The sequence below is a fragment of the Harpia harpyja genome, chromosome 20, assembly GCF_026419915.1.
Source record: "Harpia harpyja isolate bHarHar1 chromosome 20, bHarHar1 primary haplotype, whole genome shotgun sequence".
Classification (NCBI taxonomy): Eukaryota; Metazoa; Chordata; class Aves; order Accipitriformes; family Accipitridae; genus Harpia; species Harpia harpyja.
In genome coordinates this window covers 13963788-13973986 of record NC_068959.1, presented here as the reverse complement: position 1 = coordinate 13973986, position 10199 = coordinate 13963788, and positions in this window count along the sequence as shown.

Genomic DNA, 10199 nt, shown 5'->3' with positions numbered 1-10199 from the left:
TTTTTTAAATAGACTTAGGTGTATCTGTTACCAGCAATGCACAGAGTTGCATTCCAATTGAACTTAAAACACATTTTCAAAATGTAAGGTCTAAATAAGGTTTGTTCATCTGAAGACTTGAAGGAATACTAAAATACATACTAAACCATATTCTGTAACAAATACTTTCTTCACTTAAGCAATTTGCTAGACATATCTTTTTGTTTGCATAAAAAAACTTGTTTATGTGCAGGTGTTTGCAACTTTCTTTTGGCTTTAGAGTGTTGCACTGAGAAGATATACCCCAATGAGACTCAAAGAAATGTACAATATAAATATCACCATTTCAAATGAAGTTAGTGAAAATGTCAAGAAACAGGGGCAAAATGTTTTGAGGATTTAAAATTTGAACCGTTCCTTGTAGGCTGTGTGAAGTCTGGGAGCTAATAAGCTCCTCTTGATCAGCTGGACATCAGGAAAGTTCATGCATAACCTGAAGGTTCATAAATAATAAAAACATTTTTTTAAGCTTATTTTAATCAAGAACCAGAGCTTCATAGGTTAGCTTTTGAATGGAAAAAGGTTACAGTAGGCTGCAATTACTGATCTGTGAAGACAACTGGAAATGTAGTATCATTTTGCTTCCTTGTTTGGGCTACTCCTAAGTAGGAAAATAGTTCAAACATTTAATGAAGATCCTTGTCAGACTCAGAAACACAAGCATTTCTTGGCAAGATCTGATGATTACATAGGAGGTACTTAATCCAGAAGAATGCTAAAAAGGGCTCTTTTCAGCCTTCATAAATATCAGTACTGTAAAAGGGGATAAGAATATGCAACTCGGGTTTAGCAGGATTCTTTTGCTGCGGGTAGTAGTTTTCTACCATTAGAAAGCGTCAGATTTTCCGAAGAGCACCTGGGAGAGCTTGGGGACAACCAGTTGACTGCGGGTCTGTAGTGTGCCCTTGCAGCAATGAGGCCAACTGTATATTGGGCAGTATTAGCAAGACTATAGCCAGCAGTTAAAGGGGAAAGTCTCTCTTGACATATGATGGCTATGTCTAAATAACACACATTGGTCAAAAAGTCATCTTTTAAAAAAAAGTGATCTGTTCCTAGACTATTGCTCCAAAGGCAAATTGTTCATTTTGCCTCATTTCTCTTTTTCATTTCATTGATAATAGTGTAGGAAATTCAGTGCAACTGAGATTACTTTGAGTGCAATACATCATTAAGTTCATTGTTCATACAAATACTTCCCAAAATTATGGGTGTGTTCTCTTGTTATGGTGTCAAATTACTGTGGTGTAATTACAGGAATAATTAAAAGGGAAAACTTTTCTTTTTAACCAGACTATCTCTTTACTCATTTTTGTGGAAATCTAAAATGAATGTAATCTCGATGTTAAGAACATGAACTATCTAGAACAATTCATATTGCTTGAAGCAATAAGCCACATTTAAGGAAAAATTCTATTCCAGCTCAAGCATTTAGTTCCATTACATGAAACCAGAGCCTACTTATCTGCAAAAGTGTGATTCAGATCCTTAAGCACAGTACATTTTCTGGGGGTTTTAGGTTTTAAAATTCAAGGTAGCCTTTTTCATACAAGCAATACATTGCCACGTGATTTGCCATTGTTTTGGCAGAAGCTGCATGCAAGAATCAATTTTACTTGTTTTGTCAGGCAGCTGCTGTTCTACATCTCCATAGCTGCTGCCTTAACTACCTCTCAGGTCCCTTGTCCACCAGTATAATATCACACAGTTGTCACTTTTTAAGGATAGTAAAGGAAAGATTGTACTCCTTCCAATTTTCATGCTAAACCCTGTGATTTTAAGATGGAAGGAAAAGGTTTATTTGTATAGTAGCAGCCTGTTGTCTCATTTGTGTTTTACCTGGCTTGCTTAGGACTCTTATGCATGTGTCAATAAATGTGTTGATAAATAATGTTACCCAAGAAACAGCATAGAATAGTGCTATCTGATCACCATAGCTACTCATAAGGTAAAGTTAGATAATGCAGTTTGGGTGTAGGTGATAAAGAACAGGGAGAAGGAGATAAAGCAGGGAGTTACTGGCTTAGATCTGTACCTCAATCCTAAAAAGCACTGATAAAATCTGAGGTCTTCATTTGCTGTGGGCTCCCCTATCCCAGGATCCTCTGAGGTGGAGTGTAAAGGTGAGGCTTTAGCACCCCAAGGAACAGAGTAACTTACTTGTATAACCTTCTTTGGTCAGAAGTAGAGGCAGCTGAGGGCACAAGGACATGACCCCTGCAGGAGCCGTCATGGTGCGCTGGCCTAAAGCTAGAGCTGCAGCAGCTGCAGAGACCTGACTCTGAGCTCAGGTAGATCAATCAAATTTCTCAGCTGCTTCACCAAAGGTGTTTGGAGGCTGTCTGGAACTGGCACTGCTGTGCCATCAACAGCATCACTGGCCTGTGCAAGTGTGATGTTAACAAAAGCCATGTCAGTGGAGGGGTGCTTTCTTGTTGGATACACCAGTCCAGCTTTGGTGCTTGCAAGTGAGTTCAGTTTGGTGGAATCATGGTGGCCAGAGCATTAGCTACATAGTTATAGGACTGTAAGAAACTTGAAAGAGGGACATACAGGTATTTAACTACTTCTAGGACTAGGAGTAGATGAGGGTTTCTGTGTTCTCTGTGACATTGATTGTGATCTCCTACATTATGAAAAGCCTGCTCAAACATTCAGCACAAGACTTGAAGGAATCCTTTCACTATGGGTACTACTAGACCCTGATGGTGTTTAAATCCACATAGATAGACTCTTAAATTATTGGTCCAAGTTACCAGCTGGAACTTTCCCTTTTTGGATGTGCTATAGGCCTGGCCTGCGCTAAGACCATCTAATGCAGTATTCTACCTCTGGTAGATGCCATGAGCAGGTGTCGGGGAAAATATGAGAGGGCAATTGTAGAGTGGTATTTGCTAGCTTCTAGTGAGTTGTGGCTCAAGACTTCCTTGAATCAGAGATGGTATCCTGTGCTTAATACACCTACTGGATTCTCCTTCCATAAATTAGTATATGTACTTTTTGAATCTATATAGCCTTCTGAATCTATGCCATGCATTAGCGATAATCTGCATAGTTTAGTTTGTGTGAAGATGTGTCTCCTTTTGGTTTGAATTTGGCTCCTAGTAATTTTATTACAACAAACAATGAATGTTATTCTTAAGCTTTTCCATAGCACTCTGTCGTGGTTTAACCCCAGCCAGCAACCAAGCACCATGCAGCCGCTCACTCACCTCCCTCACAGTGGGATGGGGGAGAGAATCAGAAGGGTAAAAGTGAGAAAATTCGTGGGCTGAGATAAAGACAGTTTAATAGGTAAAGCAAAAGCCACGCACACAAGCAAAGCAAACCAAGAAATTCATTCACAACTTCCCATTGGCAGGCAGGTGTTGAGCCATCTCCGGGAAAGCAGGGCTCCATCATGCGTAACGGTTACTTGGGAAGACAAAATGCCATAACTCTGAACGTCCCCCCCCTTCCTGCTTCTTCCCCCAGCTTTCTATGCTGAGCATGATGTCATACGGTCTGGAATATCCTTTGGGTCAGTTTGGGTCAGCTGTCCTGGCTGTGTTCCCTCCCAACTTCTTGTGCCCCTCCAGCCTTCTTGGTGTCTGGGTATGAGAAGCTGAAAAATCCTTGACTTGGTATAAAAACTGCTTGGAAACAACTGAAAACATCAGTGTGTTATCAACATTCTTCTCATACTAAATCCAAAACATAACACTATACCTGCTATTAGAAAGAAAATTAACTCTATCCCAGGCGAAACCAGGACACACTCATAGTTTTATAGATCTCTCTTGTATCTCCCTTTCATCTCTCTCTTTACCTAATCTGGCTAATGATGCCACTGAAGTTTTAAAATATGAGAGGAAAGATCAATGCCTCTCTGCTGTACATTCAGTATTTGGTTGTGTTAGAAGTGTTAACAGAAGTATCATAAACACTTTCCATCATAGGAGTGCTCTCTAATAGGGTTATTATTTAGGAAGCTGAAAACAAAAAGCAAATAACCTAATGGTAAACATAATATTTAGCAGCAGCCTTATTTGTGTTAGCTTTAAAGTATTTGCTTTAGAAAGTAATTTGATAATATGTGGTGGTCTGAGCCACCATTCATATGAAATTGTGTTGATACAAATATGGACTGAAGAGATCTTTGAGACTATGGTCATGTGAATATACTGGTAATTAAGAAAGAGAAGACAGAAATAGCTATACGGCTAAGTCCAGGGTGTGCTATGCCAACTGGGGTGACAATTTTTACTCATCAAGGGAGAAACCATTTTGTTTGGAATGCTTTCAGCTAATTTATTATGACTATTTTTTGAAAACCTGCCTCCTATAGGTGCCACCACTTCAATTGCACTTAAACTAGCAACAGCAGAAAACCTAGTTACTTTTACTTACTAATAGTTACGCGGTTTGCGATAATGAATAGAGGAGCAGATGCAAAACACAAGAGAAAGGGGCAGAATGATAGCAGCTACATTTTCCCTGCCTTAAACTTACCAGTGAGGGAGATAAAGCATACACCCTAAGTGGAAAGAAAACTGAAGGAAATCAAGGGACAATAGAGTACAGACAATACAAAAATTCATTTTACTGGAGAGACTTGAGAGAAGAAGTTGTGGTATGGTGGTGAGGGGCAAGTGTCAAAAGAGGTGAGGTCATGGGCTGAAGATAATGAAATTCTTATTAAAACTCTGTGGATGTTTCCTGGGAATATCCCTGCTTTATCACTGTAACAGTTGCTCCCACTGCCCAGTGGTGTTCTCTGGACTTTCCCTGTTACCTTTCTTAATGCATTAAAGGTGCCACCTGTGGCTCCTTGGCTGGGGTTTAGAAGGGTGTTTGGAAATACAGGGTCTTGGTTTGGCCCAAAAGGTCCAGTGTGCTCCTCTGCAAATCATTCCTTGCCTGGAGCTGATTTTGCTTGAGCTCCCTGTGGCTAGAGGGAAAGGTTTAACTAGTGTTTAGACAAATTGCTTGCTTGTTTATCCTAGTTTGGAGGAAACCTGTACTCCATGGGACTGTGTTTGGGTTTTGTTTATGAGAATGTGACTCCTCTGGCCCATAGGAAAAGTCTTTAGAAACGGTAGGGAAGGCTGTATGAAAAATGGAAGCTCTGTTAAAATTGCCAGTGTTTGACATTTGTTCTTTATTCTGCACTGAAACAAATTAAGACCATGCAAATTAAGTTTGTGAGAACATCAGACGGCGCAACAATGGAATAGCTGCTGTGAGCCTGAGGTTTGAGATGTTGTTCTTCCTGATTCGTTAACGTCATGGGCAATGTTCCAAATCACCCTTCGTTAGTTTGATGAATATTTAAAGAACTATAGGAAATGGCACAGAATACCAATATCCCAGCGATTAGGACTTCAACCAAAGGTACAAGACAGATGGATATTAGTCCCTTTTCTGTGTAAATCCTTGCTCTGCCTAGAAGTCTCCACTATTCCAGCGCAGTTTTGCTCTGAATAACCCTTCTTAATTATATGTCTCTGTGCAAAAATCCTTCAGAGGATCTTTGTATATTAAAAATGTTTCTTTTGAAAATTTATCAGTGTATTCTAATATTCAAGAGCAATATAGCTTTCTGTGAATGCTTTGGAATGCTTCACAGACAGGCACTGAACATTTCAACAGAAAGAAAAAATTCTGTAATGAAACTGTATTGGAAACGGGTTTGGTCACACTGTACCTCATCTCAAAAAAATGCAGTGTCTCTTGCACACTGAGGTAACATAAATTAATACCTTAATTTGCAGCATGTTAAAAGATAAATGGTAGTTTATTATTCATTCCATGTTAAAAGAACTCCTCCCTCAGATTTACGGCAAACATATTTTAAAAAAATCACAGAAAACCTGATGTGCCTGCAAATGAATGTTTGGAAGGCAAGAATAATGATCTCAATTCAATTCCATGGACTATAGACATTACGGAATCCTCTGAGAAATTAAATATACAAACACTGACTTTCAAAAAGTTAGATGGATTTGCTTGAATCAAGACAGCAATATGCAAGAAGCAGCAATATTTATCTATTTAAAGGCTGAGTGACAGAGAGAATCTGATCAAGAGTGATTTTTTTGAATAAAGCTGCTGTTTTTCCAAAGTTTTCTTTGTCTAAAGCATTTCTAGTAAGTCCCACCCTGACTAGATGGGCTCCTCTTGAAGTAAGATGTTACTCAATGTGCTGTGAGAAAATCAGAATGTAGTCCAAATGAAATTGGCAGTTTCTCCTTTAGCTGATATTTGAAGACAGGGAAAGTCAAATGTCAATGTATAGAGACTTCAAAGATACAATCTTGATTTGGTTCATCTTCTATGAATTTTTGCAGTCTGGAGGACATAGATTTTTCATTTTCATTTAAATACCAGAATGAAAGACATTAGGAACTACATACAGAAGCTATGATGAAATACTTCTCCAAACATAGATTTTCAAATCACTGCAGTTGACATATGCAATCACTTTAGTACCAGTCAGTACAAGGCATGATTATTACGTGGATATATATCTGTTGTCACCGCATTTCATAACCCATGAAGTCGGCTGTAACAGTGGCTCTCACACAATGATCCTGTGGGACAATGGCTCAGCAAAACCTAGAACCTTGATTTTGTAGTAACCCACAAATCTTTATTATGTGAGTTAAGAATTGATAATGTGAAATACTAAAGTCTACTTGGATTCTATTGGTTTTACATGGTGCTCACTGAAAAAGGCCAACTGCAAGTTGCAAGTCTAACATCCTGGGACACTGGATGCTTATTTTCACATGTGTTTAATATTGGCCTTAATTTTTTTTTTATCATGATTTCAATGGTGAAATATTCAATAAACTCTAGACACAGAAGTAAGTTTTAAATGCTTAGGAAAGTCTATGCCATATATTAACTGATATATTTATACATTATGGTATTACTCAGGTATATATAATTATTCTACAAGATGCAAATTTATAGATGAAATCACAGTGATAAACTTTTACAAATAAACTTGATATACTCAAGCATTTTTCTTTCATCCAACCCCAGGAAGGAATCTGACTGCAGTATTTAGATTCAAACTAGAGTAGTGCTGACAGGAGAGGAATGAAGACTCTATTACATGTGCATTTCTGGAATATTCAATTTAATCCTCACAAACTTCTTTAAAAAAAACAACCATCAGAAAACGTCAGTTATCCCCATTCTCTTTGTGGTTTTGGTTTTATTTTGGTTTGGTTGGGTTTTTTTGTTGTTTTTTTTTTTGCTTATATGTAACTTCCTGCTTTTCATCAGAGAATAACTTGGTAACAATAATTATACACCAGAAGACCTACAACTTCACAGTCAAGGCTAGAGCTTTCATGGCATCAGTATTTGAATAATGTTGATCCTAATGGCTACTTGGTGCTTTTGGATAGAGTAATTAAACTTCACAGGGAGAGAAAGGAGTACTGCCAAAACATTTTAAGTGCTATCTCAGCAATGTGGAAGACTTGGCATTTCCCACTGTCATATTCATTCTTGAAGTACCATAAACGTATGCTGAAGAAGCATTTCAACTACTTGGGAATAGTGGCACAATATATTATCAGCTCAACTCCTCTGGACATTCTCATTTATTTTTCTAAATTAAGACACTCTACTTCATGAGAAACTAGTGCTGACCTAGGTAGTCATCACAGAAGGAGATACTATTCTTTCCATTACTGTTACACAGATCTATTGCATCCCTCCATCATCTCTCTTCTAGTAATAAGAATACAAGTAATTCTCCTGCCCTCTCCCCGCTAGCCACATATTAGACTGCAGATATCATACAAACTGCTGTATTCCCAGAGAACAAACTTTAAAATCTAGTCTTCTGTTTTCAGATTTCTTGATTTGTCCTTGTATTTAATCCAGGAAACAGCAACAGGAAAGGGATGAGTGTATTATTGCTGTTTAGCACCAATGTTTCCATTGACTCAATAACTTACTGAATTCCTGGAAGAGATGTGGTTTACATATATCCTCTACCATTTGGAGTGTGGGTGGAAGGCATGCTTGAACTAAAGGTGTTAAAATGACACTATTAATGGTTTTGGATGACGCTCCTCCTATGAGAACAAAATAACTACAACCAGTTAATTATTTTGTCTGAAAAAAAGTAACAAAAGGACTTAACTACTGTCCTTGAAAAGGCAGGAGTGCGTGTTTGTCTATGTACAGATGCACATCCATATATTCAGACACACATAAAAAGAATAGTTCATTACAGTGACAACAGGGGTGATCTAAATGACTTCTATAGTATCCTTATTTATTTTTCTGTGCTTGCTTAGAGGCACTCTCAGTCCTAAGCTAGTTAATACAAATAAATGAGAGCTGGAGAGAGGTCCTGCTGCCTCCTCTTTGCCATCCTAATGATTTCTATCTGTGTAAAAAGAAACCTCCTTTGCACACACGTTTATATACTATACAGGCTGTTGAGTCTGCTTTACCTTGTAAGAACAGTGCATAGGACACTTAATGTGGCACTAATTCTCAGTGCTTCCTTTTCTCTCTTTCTCCCCATTAGTTAATTTGGGCTGCTGGAATGACACAATGATTCTGATAGAAGGCCAAGAAAAAGGAAAACCGAAAAAAAAAAAAAAGGCTAATACTATCACTAGACCACTTCTTCCATTTGTTTGGTACAAAAATTGGATTTCCTTTATGTTTTGCATGAACAACAACTATGCTGAGCTGCCTGCATGGCCCTGTTGTCAGAGAGAAATTGGAGGTCCAGGTAAGCAGAAGGCAAGGTTTTGGGTATGAAACGATTAATTAGCCAAGTTTTGTGTTCTATGCAAAGAGCTCAAATAAATATTTCTGAAAAGAAAGATCAATGTGCTTTTAACAATGATGAAACTGTCACTGATTTAGCAGCAGCATCTCCTGGTGTCACGACTTCCCAGAGCCACGCTTCTGGAGCAGTCTGTGAAAGGACTCTATGGCTTATAATCTCTTCTTCTTATAATGGTTTTATTTAGAAATTATTTTTAAAATACTAATGAGTTATTTTTAACTGATGTTTTCTGAAGGTGAATTCTAAAGCATAGTGTGGATTCTGCAACAAATGTCCTGACAAACTGGAACAGAGAAGAAAAAATACCAGTGACAGCCAACTTTCTGTACCAGGGTCAGTGCCAGTACTCCAGAGCCACACAAGCACCTATCTCCAACCTCATGCTTATGATTCAAGACACACTTATTGATGTATATCAACAATTTCTCCTCCAAACAACGTTAAAAACAACTTCCAGGTATACATTCAATTATGTTATTTTTCATTGAGACATATTTGAAACCACAGCAACAACAAATCTTTTGCTCATTCTCTCCTTTTTCCTTCAGGTTGGTTTTTTTGTTACGGGTTTTTTGTTTTTCTCTCTTCACACCATACTGCAGGTTTGCATGTCTCAGAGCTAGAGAGAAATTGATATTGAGACGTGCTGAGAATGCATTGTAGTTACCAAGGAAGTGGTTTCCCAAGCAACAGTAACCACATGAAAATTGACAGAATTTCTTCCTCCGTACCTATATCATGTTTGCAGCTTTGGAGAAGGCAGAGTGTGGGTAGCATAAGTGATTTTCTCATTGTTAACCTTACTTTTTGAAGCAGATATGGTGATGATTCTGTCTTTGTTAAAGAAAGAGTTAACTTCAGTTAGAGCGGAATGCTTGTTTTTGTGTATGTGTTGTGGGTTTGTTTTTTTTTTTTTATTTTCCTGCTAGCAGACAGATTGTGGATGTGCCAGATAGTCCTGCAGCATGTGGGCAGATGCTAGAGGCAACATTCTCAGCTGTTACACATTCAGTGATGATATTTACCATTCAAGAAAGCCATGCCAGCACCTTGGTTTGCTCCAGCAAATTGGATGAGACAGTTGCCAGCATGATGATGTCAAAAAGTGTAGGAAATATGCACGTGTTCAGTATTAGTGGAGGGATGTGAAACAGAGGCAGAAGTCCTAACTCCTCTATGGTGGGGCAAACAAAATGACCATGTGTCAGCTGGGCCTCAGTCAAATAAGACAGTATTATAGCTCCTCTATTTTCATCAAGAAATGGCAATAACACAATAAATGTAGCTCTCTGAAGACTAATTTACTTAATCCTTGTTCCTAGAAGGAAATAGAAAAGAACAAGTTCAACAG